Here is a 7,756-nt window from a genome sequence, read left to right on the forward strand (position 1 = left end):
CGATGTGAGGAAACCAATCTCGCCCTTAACTGGGAAAAATGTCATTTCATGGTAATGGAGGGAATAGTACTCCGTCACAAAATCTCAAGCGAAGGAATGGAGGTTGATCGACCAAAAATAGACATTATTTCTCGATTACCACCCCCATCCTCCGTTAGAGCCATTAGAAGTTTCCTTGGGCATGCTGGATTTTATAGACGATTTATCAAAGACTTTTCAAAAATCTTAAGGCCTTTAACAAAATAACTTGAAAAAGATGCTCCTTTCATCTTTGACAAGGATTGCAACCAAGCATTTCTCACACTAAAAGAGATGGTAGTCAATGCATCAATGATGATAGCGCCTGATTGGAAATTACCTTTCGAAATCATGTGTGATGCAAGTGACTTTGCAGTTGGAGCCGTCTTGGGATAAAGAAAAGATAAGCATTTTCACCCAATATATTACGCTAGTAAAACACTTAATGTTACACAAGAAAATTACACAACAACTAAAAATGAATTACTAGCTGTAGTATTTGCTTTTGATAAATTTTGTTCTTATCTTGTTCTTTCTAAAACGATAGTTTATACAGACCATGCAGCCATTCGTTATCTCTTTAAGAAACAGGATGCTAAACCGCGTTTAATCAGATGGATTCTACTCCTCCAAGAATTTGACATTGAAATAAAAGACAAAAGAGGAGCAGAAAACATCGCTGCATATCATCTTTCCCGCTTGGAAGACCCAGCTTTGAAGGCAACTAGGGATGAGCTAATCAATGAAAAATTTCCAACGGAGTCCCTAGAAATGGTGGAATACCGAGAAGAGCAATGGTACGCCAACTATGCTAACTACTAAGCTAGCGGAATAGTCGCAAAAGGATGGCCACATCATCAAAGAAAAAAAAATTTGCCGATGTAAAGCATTATTTTTGGGAAGATCCTTATCTTTTCAAAATGTGTGCCAACCAACTTATCCATCGATGCGTACATGGTAGTGAAGCAAGAAGAATTCTCCGCCATTGTCATGAAGGTCCATACGGAGGACATCATGGTGTCGCTAGTCCCGCACGAAAGGTATTTGATTCAAGATTTTATTGGCCAACCATTTACAAAGACGCCTAAAGTCTTATCAAGACATGTGACGCTTGCCAACGATCAAGTAATATTTCTTCCAAAAACGAAATGCCACAAAATGGCATTCTTGTTTGTGAAATTTTTGATGTGTGGGGACTCGACTTTATGGGACCTTTCCCACCGTCAAAAGGAAATAAATACATACTTGTGGAAGTGGATTACTTGTTTAAATGGGCCGAGGCCGAAGCCCTTCCAACAAATGATGGAAGAGTTGTGGTAAGATTCCTGAAACGATTATTTTTGTTGGACCGTTCTATGACCCGAAAAGTCAGTCGAAGTAGTTCATCTTTACATACGAAGGCGGAATCAACATAAGTAAAGTAACAACAGCTAATCCTTTCAATTCCTTGTGTTTATATTGCTTTCTGGTAAAATTTCAGCAGAGTTTCGGCACCGTAGCACACACATACGTCGTTACAAATGATGAACCGCTCAAGCCTATATATAGATATCTTGGGTCGCTTATGTGACAGTCCAAATAAGCGATCCAGATCACTTGTCACATAAGCGATCCAGTGTAATGTCCTAAACGCGGTCCAGGCTTCATGACTAATAAGCGGTCCACAATATAACATTGACACATAAGCGGTCCTAACTCTATATTACACAATATTTACACTTTGACCCCCTATAGACCAATCTTGACTTCAGACTTTTTGTAGACGCAGTCAACAGACATTCCGTGCATCAACAGACTCCCCCTTGGATGTTGACGTAGTCTTTTAGCATCTTCAGATCCGTAGTCTTCAGTCTTTGTCTTTATACCAACTCTGTCTTCTTCTCATAAGCATTCTTCACAGGTTCTAGGACTGACTTCTAGCTTTATCTACAAGCTTCCCATTAGCTGTTGATCCAGACTCCCCCTCTCACTGACTCCCCCTCTCATTATGCTGGAATCTTGAGATATCTGGTTCAAACTTTTGCAATTTGCCTCCGTTGGGAAATATCGTCCAAACCTGTTACTCACCTAATAACATTACAAACTATCTTGTCAAACAATAAACACAACTTCAATCAGTTTTAGAAATCCACTCAAGTTTTCAAGTTCAAATTAATGACCCTGAATACTTGATTAATCTACCAAGTTCAATTTAATGACCCTGGTTGACCTATTGACGAACCAAACTGATTTAATAAAACTATTTTCCAATTTTCTTTCTGAAAATAAATAGTATCAACTTAATGAACTTGTTTATGACTATGAAAACAAACATATTTCCAACAATGTAAGCTCTCCTCGATCTTCAGCTCAGAATCTCCTGCATCTGCTTCATCTTTCCAGAATCCGACAATCAACTTTCCACTCTGGTTTGTCTTAAACTAAAGCAGAAATAAAATCTTTTTGGATTTTAAGATGATCTAAACTAAGAAATCAAATAACAGAAACTTAAATTGCAGAAAATAAACTATATACAAGTTTGTTTTTGGCGAGCGTGTCAGGGAATCATATCAGCTTTTCAGACAGATCACAAGTACCATTAAGCTAAATTACATACTCAGATTTAAACAATTCACCTCGATTGTCGATATACTGATCCATCTTAAATTTTCATACAAACTTCAATCTATTCAGGATACTATTTAAGTGTTTTAAGAACTTAGATCAATTCATGTGTCCCACCTCTTGAATATACCCCCGTATCCAGAATCCCAATATTCAGTCTTACAGACAAAAATACTACAATGATGTCTGTACATAAATTAGGGTATGCGAGAACTGAGGGATCTCAGGTCAGAACTTCCGTTCAGCAGAGAGATATCAGCTTCGACTTTGCAATGTGTTCCCTTTAGAGAATCTCTTAGCTACAACAACTGATTATCAATTTTATCGTCTAATCAGCTGAGGGCTTTATGCTATGTTTCAAGCATTTTGGTGAAAGTATTAGCCAGGGACTAGGTCAGAACCACCGTTCAGCAGAAGTCCCGGAATAATACCCCAGACATCATAGAGTATAACCACCTAGTATATCAGAATACGAGACCTTTCAAACGAGATTTCAGGGGTTACCTATATATCCAAGTAGTGTTCCCCACGAATTTCACCAGTTTGAAATTTTAGGTTTATATCCCGAATAAATTTACTAAATGTACAAAAACCTATCGACACATCATTAGTGAGACTGTTTAACTCATTTTATCTTTCCAAATCTTTAGCATACTGTAATTGTCTAGCTGATGTACTATCATTTTCCCTATATTCACAAGCTCTTTTTCAATTTTATCATGTTTTTTGATTTTTGTATTTTTTACTGTTTTTGTATTTTTCAAAAAAAAAAACTATGTACAGCTAACTAACTATCTCCCCCTAAATACCAAAACACGTAAAAAATCGACAAACCATCGCAGATTGTTTCTCATCTTCATCCGCAACAGTACTCTCATCAACGCTCACAACTCCATCCGACACCGAAAGCAATTTCATACCATTAAGTTTTAACAAATATTGAAACCTATTTTTATCAAAAGCTTTGGTATGCAAATCAGCTTTTTGTTCGTCAGTGTGGATTTTCTCAATTCGTATCAACTTTTTCTCGAAGCAATCGCGAATAAAGTGATGACGAATCTCAATATGTTTAGTTTTAGCGTGATGTACTGGATTTTTAGTTATTTAATCGCGGCCTCATTATCAACAAACAGAGGTGTGTTAAGAAACTGCAAACCGTAGTCGCGCATCTGTTGTTGTATCCACAGGGTCTGTGAGCAGCAACTGCTAGCAGAAACATACTCTGCTTCACATGTAGATAGCGCCACAGATGTTTGTTTCTTACACTGCCAAGTAACCAATCTCGAACCAAAGAACTGGCATCCTGCAGTTGTTGATTTCGCGTTGATTTTGCAGCATCCGAAATCCGAATCGGAAAACCCTTCGAGTGTAAAATCGCCTTTGCGAGGATACCACAACCCCAATGTGGGTGTGCCTTTCAAGTAACGTAAAATCCTCTTCACAATAATCATGTGCGATTCTCTCGGGTTAGACTGAAATCTTGCTGCGAGGCACGTTGGGTACATGATGTCAGGTCGTGAAGCAGTTAGGTACATCAAAGAACCTATCATGGATTGATAAAGTGTCTCATCAACCCTGTCTCCGGTGAGATCTGGGTGAATCCCATGATTAGTCGCAAGTGGGGTAGCAGCTGGAGTAGAACTTGACATTCCAAATTTCTCCAGAATATCATGCACGTACTTCGTTTGATGAATGAAAATTCCTTCAGGAAGTTGTTCAACTTGTAATCCTAGAAAGAATTTCATCTCCCCCATTGAAGACATTTCAAATTTCTGCTTCATCACCTGTTCAAAATCTTTGCATAATTTCTCATTCGTCGACCGAAAAATTATATCGTCTACATAAATCTGTACTATCAGAAGATGACCATCAACGACTTTAGTAAAGAGAGTGGCATCCACTTTTCCACGTATGAACTGGTTAGCGAGTAGGTGTTGAGACAAAGTCTCGTACCAGGCTCTCGGCGCCTGATGTAGACCATACAACGCTTTGTCCAGCAGATAAACTTTGTTCTTGTGGATTGGGTCAGTAAAACCCGGCGGCTGACCAACATAAACCTCCTCTTTGACCTTCCCATAAAGAAACGCTGATTTAACATCTAACTGAAATACTTTGAAATTATTCCAAGACGCAAATGCTAGGAAAATTCTGATAGCCTCTAGTCGTGCGACAGGAGCATAGACTTCGGTAAAATCAATCCCCTCCTATTGACTAAAGCCCTGAACAACAAGTCGAGCTTTGTTCCTTACAACCACTCCTCTGTCGTCCCTTTTACATTTGAAAACCCATTTTGTATTGATTTTTCGTTGACCGTCCGGTAAATCAACTAACTTCCACACACCTAACTTCTCAAACTGACTTAATTCTTCTTGCATCGCTATGACCCAAGAGTCTTCAGTAAGCGCCTCTTTGTAAGTCCGTGGTTCGACCTGCGAAATAAAACAACTTAATGAAAATTCAGTTTGTAAAGGTGCTACTGTAGAATAAAAACATGTTAAGCCCTGGTCAATTTGACGTCTCGTCCGAACGCCTGATTGCAATTCTCCTATTATCAACTCCTCTGGATGATAAGAAAGAGTTCGCGGCATCACTTCGCTTGGAACTTCTACATTTCCCTCCAGATTAGTAACATTCTGCTCTGCATCTTGTTCACCAACTTGGTTTGTTTGACTTGACAACTGGATCTGCTCCCCCTCAAGATCTGAATCACCATGGTCAAAAACTGGCATGTTTTCAGCTTCTTGATCATCATTCACCTCCGACTGATTACCAGGAGCAACTTCATCATCATGTTCACCAGCATTACTAGGACCTGCTTCAGCATCATTTGAAGTCTCCCGAGGTCTGCTAGAATACTCTGCTGGAAACCTGAGCGACGATTCATACTCTCGTAAAATATCCAGCTCATCAAAGAAATCTTCCTCTTCCTCTGATTCTTCTCTCATGTCAAACGATTCCCAAAGTTTGTCATAATGATAACGCCATGAATCACAGGATTCTGAGGCGGCATTGTATAACCCTGACATTCAACATTTGCTGCTTCAATAATACGCTTTTCACTTGGAACAAAGACACGCTGTGTAGGACCTGAATATCCAACAAATATTCCTTCAAAGTTCTTCGGACCAAGCTTGCCATTCGGCTCTATTACCGTACAAGGTGACCCAAACGGTTCTAGATACTTCAAATTCGGCTTGCGTTTATTGATTAGCTCAAAACACGTCTTGTTGAACTTCTTCACAGTAAGAACTCTATTGAGAGTATAGCATGCAGCAGAAACAGCTTCAGCCCAAAAATTAATAGGTAACTTGGAATCTGCAAGCATCGTTCTGGCTGTCTCGATTAGCGTCCGGTTCTTGCGTTCTGCAACTCCATTTTGCTGAGGAGTGTACGGAGCACTAAACTCATGCAGTATACCTCTTTCATCACAGTATTCCTCCATCTTACTGTTTTTGAACTCAGTACCATTGTCACTTCGAATTCTACAAATCGGTCTCTGGTACAGATTCTCAATTTTCTTAAACAATATCACCAAACTATCAAAGGTTTCGTCTTTCGATTTCAAAAACATGACCCACGAAAATCTGGAGTAGTCATCAGTCACAACCAGACAATATGAATCTCCTGTTATACTCTTGACATTCACTGGACCAAACAAATCCATGTGAAGTCTTTCCAAAGGTCTTGAAACTGAATTGACTTGTTTTGTAGGGTGTGACTTTTTCTTCTGTTTACCTCTGACACAGCTTATGCACTCCCCTTCCAGATGAAAACCTTTAATATTCACTCCAGTGACCAAGTCGTTATGCACTAAATGATTCATTTTCCTTAGGTGAATATGCCCCATCTTTCTATGCCATAACCTTGACTCCTTTTCCGTTGCTCTGGACACAAAACAATGAGCCTGACCCGTGGTTGTAGTAGCAACGCTCATGTCCAACACGTACAGATCGTTGACTCTTGGTGCCCTCATGATGATCCACTCTTCAGGTATCACAAATCCCGGTTTCAAGATCAAACATTCTTTGTCGGTGAAATGAGTAGTATACATCATGTCACAGATCTGGGAGATACTCAGCAGGTTGTTCTCCAGCTCAGCGATGTAGTTTACTCTCTCAAACGTGATAATGCCATTTGATAATGTTCCTTCACCTATGATCCTGCCTCCTTGATTACCCGCAAAACCCACATAACCACCATTAATGTCATTCACATCATACAGCAATGCGGTCTTCCCTGTCATATGCCTTGAAGCTCCACTATCCATTATCCACCTGGATACAAGTTTTGGAAGATCCTGCACATAACAAATCATCATTTAAAACAACTTCAAGAAAGATGCCGAAACATGCTTCGCACTCCTGGAAGCTCCGGCAATTCAAATTGTTTAGTCAAACATAGTGTCCACCCAGGCCTTATCAGCCTTAGGTGTAACTGTGACTTTGGCAATTTGAATTTTGAAATTCTTAGACTTAAGAGGTGGATATTGTGCATCATAATCAACCGTAATTGATTCTTCAGCCTTTTTCACCTTAGAAGTTGAATCTTTCTTCTCAACTTTAGGTTCAATTTTAGGTTTCCACACCTGTTGAGCTACTGCAACCCTCTTATAAAATTTATCATTTTGATTTACCAGCTTCTTTACGGGTTCAGTTTTTACTTTCAAATTGTCAATTTGAACATTTTCCTTCCCAACAACTTTCTTCTCAACATACATCGGTGTTTTACCCTTCACATCAACTTTCTTTTGTTGAACCTTCACAGCTTCAGTCTTAGGCTTCACATATGTACACTTTCGTGCAATATGACCAACCTGTTCACATCTAAAACACATACGAGTATCAGCTACCCTACTCGTGCCTTCAGACTGAGCCTGTGAAGCTCTCTTCTCAAAAAATTCTTTGTTTGATTTTGTAAAAATTTCTTTTTCTTCATCAACAAGTGAACTTGAACTATTCACAAACTTTTTCTTTTCGACATACCTCTTGTTTGAAACATTTCTTTTCTGATATGGTTTATCCCCCTGATAACCACCCGACCAATTGTTTCTGTTGTTATTGTAAAAACGTGGTGGATAAACAGCTTTTTTGTTGTAAACCCTCTCTTTCTTTCGACTCAGATTGTTCACTGCTGA

This window comes from Helianthus annuus, chromosome 8, assembly GCF_002127325.2.
Source record: "Helianthus annuus cultivar XRQ/B chromosome 8, HanXRQr2.0-SUNRISE, whole genome shotgun sequence".
Lineage (NCBI taxonomy): Eukaryota > Viridiplantae > Streptophyta > Magnoliopsida > Asterales > Asteraceae > Helianthus > Helianthus annuus.